This window comes from Mytilus edulis, chromosome 12 (genome assembly GCF_963676685.1).
Source record: "Mytilus edulis chromosome 12, xbMytEdul2.2, whole genome shotgun sequence".
Lineage (NCBI taxonomy): Eukaryota > Metazoa > Mollusca > Bivalvia > Mytilida > Mytilidae > Mytilus > Mytilus edulis.
In genome coordinates, this window is record NC_092355.1 from 40,497,649 (window position 1) to 40,512,592 (window position 14,944).

Consider the following 14,944-nt stretch of genomic DNA (forward strand, 5'->3'; position numbering starts at 1 on the left):
TTACAATGAGGGTTTTTGCTTGTAATAGAGCTGTCTTCATATATCATTATATTAATGTTCTATTTCTGTTACTGTATTTTTATAATTGCTGTGTCATTTGGTATCTTAAGTTTTGCCTCATACATCATCTTCTTTTTTATATGGTTATATCAATTTTCGGTAGCTTCAATAATGTTTTGATCATAAAATATAATTAAAAAAGAAAAAACTGTTAAATTATCCACCGAAAAACATTCATTTGTAATAGAAACGTTAGACAATCTCATGTTATTGAACACAGGAATCAAATATATTTTGCGGAAAATGATAAAAGTCAACCCTTAATTTTGTAGATTAGAATTAATTATTAAAATATCTGCAAATAGATTTAATTTTGTAAGCAGGATAAAATTGAGAATGCAAATTTGGAATGTGTCAACGAGATAACAACCCGACCATAGAGCAGACAACAGCCAAAGTCTACCATTGGGTCTGCAATGCAACGAGAAACTCCCACACCCAAAGGAGTCCTTCAGCTTGCCCCTAAACAAATATATATACAATTTCAATGATAATGGACGTCATACCGAACTCCGAATTATTCACAAGAAACTAAAATTAAAAAATCATACAAGACAAAACAAAGGCCAGAGGCTCCTGACTTGGAACAGGTTCAAATTACGGCGGTGTAAAGATGTTTAACTTGCTGTGGTTATGAGTGGAAAATAACACTGTATAAATATGAGACCAATTGGGCAATTCGCCGTTTCAGAATCTAAAGCATCATGGGTAATTTCATTGTTCGTACCCCAAAGTGAAAATAACGTTACGTCATTGGTTTAATTTCCATTGTTTATAACGTTTTAAACCAATCAAAACACTTTGGTGTACGCTTTTGAAAATATTACCCAGAATACATTAGATTCTGAAACGGCGAATTATTCAACTTGGTATATTGTTTCCATTTTCATTAAATATGAAAAATACATTGTCTAGTGTTATGTTTCTTTTATTTACTTCTATACATATCTACGTTTAGTCAGGGCAATGATTATAAGGGTATTTATTCTTTCAAAGATTTACACAATATTTCAGGCTTGTGAATCTTAACATCCCTTTTTGTTCGGATGAATTTATGCCTTTGTGCTTTGTCTGTGTTGACTGCTGCGCCCCTATTTTTTTACATTTTGTCTATTTGTTTTATTCACATAACGTGTTCAGTAAATGGATTCTTATGCGGGTGTCACGTGGTTTGGGAATTTGTCTAGCTTTATAGTCAGCGTGAATCCAGCATGTCGTATTGCTTAATCTTTAGTTTGAAAAAAATGAACTACGAGCACACGTGTGTCTAACCCTTTGACGAAGCCTGCATTGTGGATGTTTTACACTAAACACATTTTTTATAATTCATATAACGTGTATAACGAAACAAATAAAACAGTGTCATATTATGTTTAATTCGAATGAAATATCTGTTTACACCGTTATTGATACTCAATATACTTTTTTCACATGCCTAATTTATCCTTTTTCTCAAGCTATAATTCTTTTAAAAAAAAAAGTGTGTCATGGAGTGCTTTATCAAAAAGTGCAGTGGTGTAGATTGGACTTTAAACTTAAAATTGGTTGTTATTGAAAGGTTTGTTAAATATTACTAATATGTGAATATTTGAAGTATTTTATAAAAAGCTTGCGGTAAGACGATTTCTTTTTCTCTTCGTTAACATACTTTGTCTTAAACAGTTTGTCACTGAACACTTTACAATTACTTGATGTACATTTGAAAGCGTTATGTTATTTCACTAAAAATTAAAGCAAAAGGAAATGCTAATAGAGGTCGGTCATTTAAAGACGTATCAACCGTATCATATACGTTGACGTATCCGCATCTACAGATATACCAAAACAGTATATGATCCCTAGCTTTAATTGTATGTACTTTCAATAATGCAAATGGGCGACTGATTAATTTCTAATGCAGAAATTAAAAAAAAAAGGAAATATGGAGATTTTGTGGAATATGTAACCCGACTTTTAAAGATATTCCGGATATATATTTGGAACAGTTAACGGGCATGATAGGAGTGAATACGGTAAAATCGTTTGTTTGTGTATGAACTATTTCTAACGTAGAACCAAATTGTTGATTGACAAATAGAGTGATACTCGGTACTTTTCTATTACCTTTTATGATAAAGGGTTTTGTACGATATTCGTATACCTATCCTACATTGATTTCCTTTTAAGGGCATGTAAAAGTAGTTGATAGAACACCTGATTGTTTTTACAAAATAGCACTATCACAAATATTGAAAGTGCATGTTTGATTGTTTCGAAGAGATTCAGATTAGGTTTTGTTTAAATGAAGCATGGTCTTATTAATAAGCTCGGGATCACATAATATTTTTTGATATATCTGGAGATGCGTATTAGAGGATGGTCATTTAGAGACGTTTCAACCGTATCATATACGTTGACGTATCCGCATCTGCAAAACAGTTTTTGTTCCCCAGCTTTAATTTTATGTACTTTCAATAATGCAAAAAGACAACTGATTAATTTCTAATGCCAAAAATAACAAAACAATTAGGAAATATCGAGGAACATGTAATTTGACTTTTAAAAATATTCTGGATATTTTTATCAGTTTACAGGCATGAATACGGTAAAATCGTTTGTTTGAGTATTAACTTGTGCTCACTTAGAACCAAATTGTTAATTGACCAATAGAGTGATACTCATTACATTTTTTGAATGTATTTACATGACATCTGAAGACAACTCGTGTTTCTATTACCTTTTATGATAAAACTGCAAATGAACAATATTCAAAGTTCCTTACATGTATATATAAGTACATTGTAGTACATTTGATTTTTTTTTGTGTTTATTCATGCAAGATCTTGAAATATTGTTTAACTAGATTATTAAAGGATTGTGTACGCTATTCGTGTACCCGCCCTACATTTGCCACCTTTTAATGGTATGTAAAAGTAGTTGATAGACCCAGTGGCGGATCCAGAAATTTTCATAGGAGGGGGCCCACTGACTGCCTAAGAGGGGGCCCACTCCAGTCATGCTACAGCGATTCCCTATAAGTGAGCTTTATTAAAACGACAAAAATTATTATATAAGATACTCAAACGTTTGTTTGTTTGTGTGGAATTGAATTGCAATGATTCAAATATTGTAGTCATTTTAATGGAAATTATGAACCATCGTTTGATATACATCCTTTTTGTTCATCAGAACGCATTGGTTTTTTTTAAATGTTATGTATAAGCATGATAAGAGTACATATTGTAACTAACACAGGTACAGAAATGATAACTCAAAAAAAAAAACAAAGAAACTTTTAAAGTAAGAACAAATCTATTTATTTTACTTTAATTCTAATTACTTGTAAGAAGAATTCAGTTTTTTCGAGTTACCGGAATTGATCAGTTTATGATAAAGAGATTCCATTAAATCCGTCAAATATTATGGCGTCTTTAGAGCATGGGGTAATCATAATCAGTAATCGTATTCAGCTGTAATTGTTTATATTTTGCAGTGTAATCGTATAAAATCAGTAATCATGCCATTTCTGATTACAAGTAGTAGTATTGTAAGGAATTACAATTCAAAAAACAAGTATTTTCATGATTACTTTTAGATTACATCAACATGATAACTTGCTGATTACAAATCTTTGAAAATAGTTTCTGATAGACAAAAAGAAAATAAGAAAATGTAAAGCACAAATGAAAAATCATTGAGCTAATATTCTCTATGATGGGACTCTGTTTAATGTGATAAATTGTATCAACTATATATATATAACAAGTTTTTAAACCAAGCGTTCTATTTAGTTAACAGTTAGATCTTTTATATAGAGAGAGGTTACTTGTCTATAGCAATGATATCAAATTACACATGTTACATTGTTCCGGTCTAAAAAAAAACATATGACTTTACAAAAAATCACCAAGATTAGCTCTTTTGTGTAGATAAAAAGTTATAAGAAATCGATATTTCAATATACAAAGTAAAGATAAGTGATCCAAAGAAACCATGATTACTTTAAAAGAAAAGTAAAATCACAAAAATACTGAACTCCAAGGAAAATTTAAAAAAGAAAGTCCCCAATCAAATGGCAAAATCAAAAGTTCAAACGAATGGATAACAACTGTCGTATTCCTGACTTAGTATAGGCATTTTCTAATGTAGAAATGGCGAATTGAACCTGGTTTTATAGCTAGCTAAACCTCTCACTTGTATGATAGTCGCATCAAATTCCATTTTATTGTAACCGATGCGTGGACAAAACAAACAGACACAATAGGTAAAAATGTCAAAATAGGGGTACAGCACTCAACATTGTGTTATCATCTTAATCACTATAAAAACAACAAATGTAACGAAGAAGCACAAAAAGGCATACATCAAATTTAACATCCTCATTTTGCTTATATTATACGATTTTATTTATCTATGTAAAATGCACCCATCAAGGATGGAGAGTTTTAAGTACTGGTGTTATATATAAAGTATATTACTAAAGAAAAGTAATATAATGTAATCGAATACATTTGAAATAAGATGTACTTGTACTGTAATCGATTACATTTTATTGAAAAGTAATTGTCATTCAATCAATTACATTTTAAAGTAATTGACACCATCCCTGCTTTAGAGCTGTCAATCATTCTCAGATTGATATAATATTGCTTCTTGGTACACTTATAGTCACTAAGACAGTGTAAAGATGGTCATCGTATAGGCTATATGTATGTGATATGCCTTTTGAAATGGATGTTATGATGTTATTCAAGGTCCTTATGTAATATATTACTTTGAGGGAATAACCATTTACAAAAGAAAATAGTGCACTACCATTTTGGTAGTAATAAACAGCTTCAGTTGAATTCAGTTCTAACATCTCTAAAAATCTGCCAGGACCGTTAGAACTTCATTTGTATTATACTTTAGTTAACGTTATCATAACAACTTCGAATTCCGGAACAGTATATCAAAGAAAGAGGTCTACCCGAGAATGAATTTAGATGTGCAAAGCCTTAACACGGTTCAATGTACTAACATATGCAATCGCAATCTTTTCAATTCTATTTCATCACAGTCCTTATTCTAGTGGGTACTAATTGTGAATCACTACTGGCCAACTTTTTTTTCTACTCCTATGAGGTAGATTTCAAAGAAATAAAACTAAAGTTTTAGAGAAGTCAGAACTGATGATAACTGTAGCTGTTTATTACTCCAAAACTTCTGTCCTTTCGTATAAGGTTTCGTAATGCAAAGGCGAGGACAAAAATGTGAGGTTATATCTATCATCTAGGGTGATAGTAGACAAGAATCTAGGGTACATGATTGCCCCTTTGTAAAGATGAATGTTACGCCAGGACCAGAGGTCAGTAAAATAAAAGTTGATGTATGACAGTACAAGTTTTTGTTTAAGTGCTCTCCTAATAGTAATATATATTTCTAGGACTTAAGGTCATCCCCTTCTCTGCCATAGAGTTAGTCCCTGATTTTTATATTCAACATAAAAACCTGATGTATTGAAACTATTTATAGACATAGTTAATACATGTAGAAAGCCCGACGTCTTTCCATCATTTTGAAATGAAGATATTACCTCTTTATAGTATGGGTGGTATTGCAAGGATCTGAAGTCTTTAATTTTGTTATATGGCATTGTACCAAAATGACATTTGTTTCCTTTTTCTATGATGGTATCGTACAAGGGCATATGGTACCACATATGTGATAGATGATGCATACAAAATATCGTAGCCCCTTTTAAATTGATTGATGTCAAACAAGTACGTGATGTACCACTGTATGCATGTGAATATAGTAGAATATATCACATAAACAGTAAGTGCACCCTTTACAAAGGGTAGATTTTGACCCCCTCATTCAATAGCCTTATTTAGCATGTGTTACTCCCTATAAATAGGGTGATATTGGATATCGGATTAAAATATAGCATAACCTATAACTGATTTGACTAATCTTTTTCAAAATTTTATATTAAGGAAAATTAAAAACACTTGACAATAGCTGTGTGCGCCGTTTGTAGCATTGAAAAACACATCAGAGGCATGATTACCCAGAAGCAGTGGTAGGCTTTAACACTTCGGGGGCCACATTATCACATTTCTCAGATTGGTAGGAGCCATAGCAGCTATCATAGAGGAACGATGCTCATGTATAATCTCGAATTAGTTTTGTTCAGCTCACAAATGATATCGAAGCTAGTTTAGAGATTAGCGGGGAGTTAAAACAAATGTCCATTTATTTTAGTCTTCAAAGTACAAGAATACCAAGCGATGTACCAACTCATGAGTCGAAGAATAACTTACACTACAAAAAGACAACCAACAGTCTACAATATACAATATAGAAAAGCATGACAAACTCTTACCCAAACAAATATGTACAGCGGCAGGATATTCTTTTTTGTCTTCGATCAGCTGCGTACGTTCGACTCTTTGCATGCTTTATGAAAAACAAGTTCTTGATATTTCCCGATTCTCATATTTGGCATCATTCCTTTTAATGGTTTGTTCAGATTTTTCCTCTTTGTGAAAAAGATAACTATCAAGTTTTAGTGGTTTTTATATGATATAACATGTATCTACACAAATATACGCGTGTGACATGTAATAACTATGTATCTATTAATATGTGTGTGTTTTGATAACTGAATTACTTCATTTTTAGTGAAATGGAAAAGAAGAAAAGAGATTTTGCTTCAGATGAACTTTTGGAATGTTCATAGCTGCACCAATGATACAACTAATGAATGTCTACCACCGGTCTCAATTTAAGAGCTTAATAATGTCAAAGAAATGCCATTAATTGATACGTAAACAACTAAAATGAATTATTCAGATAACGACCTCGTCAACATAACTAGTAACGGAAACGACCTGAATGACACTTTGTCAACTATATTATTTTTTGACACCATTTTGTTGACTTTTTATCTCTTAATCGGTGTTTCAGTTAACTTTTGTGCTGTTTTTCTTCTCAGGAGAGCGGTTCGCAGGACAACTGACTTTCTCGGGGAAGATAACTTGAGATATCAAACATTTTTCGTAATGATTGAGTTAACAGCATGTTTTATAGGAACGTCGAGTTTTATAGCAATTAACACTAATCCAGTTGATTTTTACGGCGAATCACTTTGTGCACTAATGTTAGGAAGTAACATGTTGTTTGCAAACTTATCTGGATCATCAATCGTACATTATCATATAACAAGTTTTTTTCGATATATGTTAGTTTTCATAAGACACAAACAAATGATGATATTAAGGTACAGCGGTGTAGTATTTGCCTTAATTTTTTCAATTCCGTCCTTCATATTCTACGGGGAAACCGATATAGACTTTGAAATCCAGAACATAACCGTTTCGGGAAAAATATGTGGGGTCTCGAGAAAAGCTGACAATTATTCATTTGTTCAAGCATACCCGATCGTTGTATTGACAATTTATATTATTGAGTTTTTATTCATTGTTTTTGTAAGTATTTTGGTAAAAGATAGGTTATCATCAGGTTTACCATTAAGGACAAACAAAAAAACAAGAATAAAGTCAGGCTTTAAATATACTTCGACGTCGAAAATAAGAGTCGTCAATAGTGGAACAGTTGATAACTCAAAACCTTCAGACAATTCCAAAATCATTGACCTTTATGCAGACAAAGATTGTTCAGTCGTAGACTTGGATGTGCTGACTTGCAGTTCTTGTAATGCAACAAAACGGAAAACTTGTGACAGGTTATTAGCATCAAATTATGATTTGATAATGGAGAAAAAAATATGCATTTCTGATAACACGAAATCAAGTAATCAGACTCCTGTCGAGCCCGAGTACATGAAAATTAAAACAATGAAAGAATGTTGTATATCTTGTCATAAAAAAATCTGTTTTCGTAAAGCACCATCTTTTTTCAGTGGAATCATTTTATTTGCTACATCGACACTACCAAGAGCTATTATAATGATTCTTGAATCTAACGATAAAAACTTTTGGAGCAAACTGAGCAAAACAGAGTACATGTTATACAACTTTCTCTATCGAGTTTATTTATTACAATGCGTATTGCATCCATTTATCTATTATTGGTATGCTATGAAAGGTCAATTCAAAAGAGAAATTCGAAGATGCAGATTGAGAAATATAGATTCCACACTCCAAGAAGTACATTACGATATTTCTACACTCGAGACAGTTAAATTGTAATATTTAAAGCGCGAGGCTTGCCGAGAAAATTTAAAAAGTATTAATTATTACAAATATAAAACTTCAATTTTAGATTTAAGTTTAATTAATCTTGATAACATTAAATTAAAAGCGTTTATTTCTTTTTTAATTTACGCAAATTATTATATATATAATTTAGATATTTGTTTTACATTAGACATGTTAGATTTAAAACATAATGATTCACCAGTGTCTATTTCTTTAAAGTTAAACGAATATGCACATATTTCATAGAAATCAGTGAATAAGTTCACACACACAAAAAAAAATCTTGTTACACTTACAATGTACATGTAAATTATAATGCTTCTTGTTACACTTGAATCATAATGCAAGCGTAACGCTGTACTGAGTGTGCTTGCGTTGGATACATTTGCAATTGAAGGCATAACTGTAACAACAGAATGAATATTTAAAAAAAAAAACGTTTGACTCAAAAGTGTCATTCTGATATCATTTACATTTACATAATCAAACAAAGGATACAAATTTGATGATTCACACTTTTTATTCATTGTATAATCAATATAATACTTATATTTATAATGCATTTGAATGATAACTTTAAAATAACTGATGACAAATGCTTAGTATATAAGATAACTTGTTTAACCAGTGGAACATATTTCACTGATAACAAACTTATTTTACCAGGTGAGGAACAAATCTCACAAACCCAGAACTTATTTCACCAGGTAAGGAACAAATCTTACAAACCCAGAACTTATTTCACCAGGTAAGGAACAAATCTCAAAAGTCCACTGGAACTTTTTCACAGGAACACAGTTTGGCTCACACTATCAGCCCGGGGCAAGATCGCAAGTGAATATGAGTAGCATACATCTACATGTTTTTCAAATAGTTACTTTAACATGTTAAAATCAGTAATCTGATGAAATTTTATAATTAACATCATTATTCATTGTTATTTTATTTTTGATTTAATATTTCGTAGACCTGCATCTGAATATGTAAGGCTTTGTCATACTTTAAACGAAATGTCAACTAAAAAAATTGTACTAAAATCAAGGTGAATGTAATTAATATATACTTGATGTAACTGGCTTAATATTTTCAAATTAAAACACCTCACATTATTTTCTGGGACATCAAGAGAAAGTGAAAGAATCATTTAAATTCGACGAGATCAAGAAGGTTTTTTTTATTTTTTTCGATATGAAGATATTACAAACGCCATAGTATAAACGGATGTATTGGATTATCAAAAGTCAAACTTCGCCAGTATTCCCTATTCAATACCGCCTACCGCGCTGAAGTACGTCCATTATTCATAGTTGATTATTCAAAATTCAATAATCAATAAGGAAAAAGTTCACTATTCAATATTAAAAAATGAATAATGAATAATTAAATAGTTTATGTTTCATTATTCAACTTGAAGCGATGAATAGTGGAACGAATATAAAAAAAATTGACTGTGACCCTATAGCTATATCCTGAGCAGCAATAACCATTAGAGGGGTTACGGAGGACCTAAATGCCAAAAAAAAACCCGCGTAAAATAAAGAAATAGCTAATTTTGAATAATGAAATGAATGTTTTGAATTATGGAATGGACTGGTAGGACCCTTCAGTCCCTGATTACAGATATATATTATACCTTAATCGAAAGCTTATCAAGAGAGGGACAAATGGTATACAGTCAACGTGTCCCGCAACGCATATCAGAGGAGTAACGAAGGACTTAAATATCGAAATACGCGTGCACATTGAGAAATAGCCAATTTTGAATAATGAAATGGATATTTTGAGTAATGGAATGGACTGCTAGGACCCTTCAGCCCCTAATTACACATATATATTATACCTCAATCGAAAGCTTATCAAGAGAGGAACAAAAGTTATATAGTCAACATGTTCAACAACACATATTAGAGGAGTAACGAAGGACTTAAATATCGAAATACATTCAGCCCCTAATTATAGATATACATGTACCTTAAATTTCATTCAAAAGCTTATCAAGAGAGGAACAAAATGTATATAGTCAACATGTTTCGCAACGCATATTAGAGGAGTAACGAAGGACCTCAATATCGAAATACGCGTGGACATAAAGAAATAGCTTATTTTGAATAATGGAATGGACTGCTGTAACCCTTCAGTCCCTAATTAAGACAAAATGTATACACCAAATTAAAGCTTATTGATAGAGGAATAAACTAAGTATAAACGATATGTGTCGCAATGACCATTAGAGGGGTTACGGAGGACCTAAATGCAAAATACGCGTGAAAATTAAGAAATAGCCAATTTTGAATAATGAAATGGATATTTTGAATAATGAAATGAACTTCCAGGACCCTTCAGCCCCTAATTACAGATATTATTTATACCTCATTCGAAAGCTTATCAAGAGAGGAACAAAAAGTATATAGTCAATATGTTCCTCAACGCATATTAGGGGAGTAACAAAGGACTTAAATATCGAAATACGTTTCAACATTGAGAAATAGCTTATTTTGAATAATATGTGCCGCAATGACCATTAGAGGGGTTACGGAGGACCTAAATATTAAAATACGCGTGAAAATTCTATGGATATGCATTATCATAAAGCCACCAACAAAGGATCGTTTTCGTTATCCCTCTGAATACAATTGAGAATGGAAATGTAAAATGTGTCAAAGAGACAACAGCCCGACCATAAAACATACAGCAGAAGAAGGTCACCAATAGGTCTTAAATGCAGCGAGAAACTCCCCCACCGGGAGGCGTCCTTCAGTTTTCAGCTTTGCAGACGATTATATCAAGATTGTATATGGATTCAATCATGAATTGTCACTGGTGTGTGACTCAGACGCCGAAGCCATCATAAGAGCCGCTGCCCTGGACAACGTCGACTTGGCGAAATCAATCTGATTAAGATATCTTGGTTCGTTCCTGGCGACCGTCCTTGAAGAGAAACTACGGTTGTACAAGACCATCCGGAGAAAGATTAAGATCGATTGTGGTTTCCGAAGGCGACAGTGTGATTCTATTGGTGTTCTCCAAAATTTACAGTTCTACTGGCGTCTGTCTGCCAATATCAGTCGAGAGAAACCAAAATACATCATAGCTTTGCATACCGGTACAGATAACAATTAGACTCAAAATGCAGCCGTGTTCGACCAATGCCGGTTACGAAAAATCTATGTCTCCCTCAACTCAGAACGTTATCCAGCAGTCGACTATAATGCAGCTTTCAAAGAAAAATTTGAGCTCACAACCTCGTCAACGAGCGTGCGAGATTTTTTGATTTTTTGGTCCAGTCCCAGCAGAAATTTCCCTCAAAATAGGGGAGTGGCAGATCTCATAATCATACTACTAGTCAGGGACAATATTCGATGATGAAATTCAAGTATTGTACGATTGTTTACTATTTGTAGGCCCAAATAGATTTTATAAATGTATTGGTGCCAGTTCATGTTTTGATTTATAAATTAATAATGACTTGTGGTTAAGTATTCTCTTAGTAACGGGAATAATTTCAGGATCCCTAAAAAGTTCATGACTCAAGGTTTACGAATTTCGTGTTCGTTTAAAATAATTCGAGCTGTCCTTTCTTGCAATTTTTATAAAATAGAATTTGTGCAGTATGATTCTTTTTTACTATATTCCTTTCCTTCCTCTGTTAATAAGCTATCGAATGAGGTATAAGGTATATTTGTAATAAACGGAATGAAGGATCGCAGTAGCCCATTCCATTAGTCAAAATATCTATTTCATTATTCAAAATTGGCTATTCCTTAATTTTCACGCGTATTTTGGCATTTAGGTCCGCCGTAATCCCTCTAATGGTCATATTAACTATTCAGGTCTTCATGGACGCCATGATTGAAAATACAACTATTCGTATTATAAGGTATTTCCCCTATTTTGTGGAAAGAAATATCGGATTCGTTCTGATGATGTTTTGTTCCCTTCTTCCGCCAAACATTAAACGTGTTTTGTGGTTTTGCAAGATATCGCTTAGATTTTAGCATTTGAAATCGAACAGCTCTTGCACTTTCCGGACTGACCCTATTTAGTCGAAAACTTTGTCTTTTAATAGACATCTTTCAAAACAGTTTTTTCATTGTGGTGATATCTCCTCCGTAACCATAAAAGAAAGCGACACAAATCTTTTACAAAATAGCTCGCTATGTCCTCATAATGTATAGTGGAATTTTGACGAAAGCGATACGAATACTCCATATGAGATTTGTTTTCCTTAATGCATTTGAAATAAGTGATATGCATTTGTTACCGGTAAACACAAGTGAAAGAGACCTAGGGTCTGTTTATTTGAGGTCCTTGGTCCAAAGAATAGAAAACTAGGTCAAAGTCAAAGGTCAAGGTAAATGTGTAAATGTGCTGTTTCTAGGATAAACAACCAGATAACCAACAAGAATTTTATTTGCACAATTTTATTCATATAAGGCACCGAAAAGACACCAAATGGGTGCGTAGTGCACCATTCTAGTGTAAGGTCAAAACTGAAAAGAAAAAATAAACAACCCTTACAATATGATCAGATTATCATTAAAGCATTCATAAAATGTTTCTCTGCTAAAAAAAACAATGAAAAAGACAAACATAAAATAGAAATTAAAACTGTCCCAAATGGCGTGCCATACATACTACGAGTAGTGACGAATACATAAATGTCACGAATGGCATTCTATAGATTTAAAATTTGCCAGGAGTTTCATACACATCTCACAACTTAAAAAATAACTTTACAATGGAAATATAAAATACAAATCATTTACGGGGGTAGAATAGAATAAGTTTGACAATATTATCAAATTTGAATATTTTTTCCATTTTTATGTAGCAACATTCCAGCAGCGCCTGCATACGGAGTATATATTTCCCAATTGATACAATAGGTTTGTATTTCCTATCATGATTTCCTTTATAGAGGGTTGCTGTTCACATTATAGCTGTTTAAACAAGAGTTCAAAAATGGTAAAGTAGCTTTTTGTGATGTGTTGTGTACTATTCTTTAAAATTGAGAATAGAAATGGGGAATGTGTCAAAGAGACAACAACCCGACCGAATTATTTGTCTGATTGACTTTTTCTTTTTCAGCCATGGCGTTTTCGGTTTATTTTCGATCTATGAGTTTGACTGTCCGTCTGGTATCTTTCGCTCCTCTTTTATTGATTAATGGCATTGTTGCATGGTTGATTCTGTGTGTTACACATGTTCACATTTGAAGTTTGTATCCGAATTACCTTATATCTGCTACGAATAACCATCTGACGTCAGGGACAATCACTTTTGAGTTGTGACTTCAAATGTTGTGAATTGTGAGGTAAAAGTTTACGGTAACCTGTGGGATATAACAGAATGGCGAAAAATGTGCATTCAAGTTTTAATACGTATATGTCATTTGAATGCGACTGCAATACACATTATGAGGTCACACAAGTTCATACAACACTCGTCAATGTCAATGCATAAATGAAGTCTGCATGTCGGCGAAGCTTAACATTGATATCTGTAAAGTATACAAATACATGCTAGCGATATCTGTTCGACTGTTAATGTATTATAAGAGGATAAATAGCGTTATTCCTTGTTCTTAAAGATTCGATTCTGTCCATGTTTCATAACATTTCATGAAGATTTACAAAACATGTCAAAATAATTTAAAATATGTTCATAATTATAAAGTAGCTGTTAACAAAACTTTGAATTTTAGAAATGCAAAGGTTTTTCTGCCCCAGGAAAAGAAAACCTTACTTGTATTTGGTAAAACTATGAGGAATGTTTGGTCCTCAATTCGCATTAACTTTGTACTGTATTTGGCCTTTTTGAACATTATTTATTCCAGTGTCACTGATAAGTCTTTTGTAGACGAAACGCGCGTATCGCGTAAATATAAAATTTCCATCCTTGGTATTTATGAAGAGTTTATTATTAATCCTACACTGCATGTAACTTTTAACGGCAAAAAAACAGTTTTGATTCAAAGATTATCTCTTAATCATTAACAGCTTTGGTGAAAACTACAAAGGGCTCATACAACCCAAGGCGAGTGCAGACTGTTTAAATGTTTTTATATCATAAATGAATTTGTTATATAAATTCAACGTTTCCATTAACAACAAGAATAGCTACACAACAATGTCGCATTATGTACCCACTGTGATTTGATTTAGCCACAAAAAGGGATTGGGGAATTTAATAGGCTTTAAATTGATTTTTTTTCTGTATTTAGTTAACAATTAGCACATGAACCCCAATTTCTTATCATTTATTTTTAAATTGACTTGAAATTGGAAGAATTTGCAAGAACACTAATCGACAGAAATTGTTTTAGCTGCTATTGTAGAGGACAGAAAATTGTAATCGGCTTTTTATCTGATAATCTGCTGTATGATTTTACCAAAAAAATATAGGGTTTAGTTTTTATTCTTGAAATCAATGAAAATTCTAAAAATAAGATACAATTGAAACAAAGCTATTGGAAGTATCTCTTTCCGTTTGAAAGTTATCTAATTCTATTGAAACATTATCGAAATATAAATTATTGTGTTTTTGTTTGAAATTACAACATGCAGAATTCATCCTGAAATATCTCGAAAAGTAAATCTTGAGGGTATATTTTTCTTTGCCTATTCCAAAAGTGCAAATAAAATATAACTTTCATTACAAGTTTAAGAAAATCTAATTGTGGGATCTTTACTGTATCGTAT

At 32.3% G+C, this 14,944-nt stretch overlaps 1 long non-coding RNA gene across 1 annotated transcript; it reads left to right on the plus strand.

Moving 5' to 3' along the window:
- The first annotated feature begins 1,927 nt into the window (after positions 1-1,927).
- Positions 1,928-8,746, plus strand: LOC139498467 (uncharacterized). Its single transcript, XR_011657942.1, has 2 exons — positions 1,928-2,072; positions 6,706-8,746. It is a non-coding gene; the product is annotated as an uncharacterized lncRNA (long non-coding RNA).
- The last annotated feature ends 6,198 nt before the right edge of the window (positions 8,747-14,944 follow it).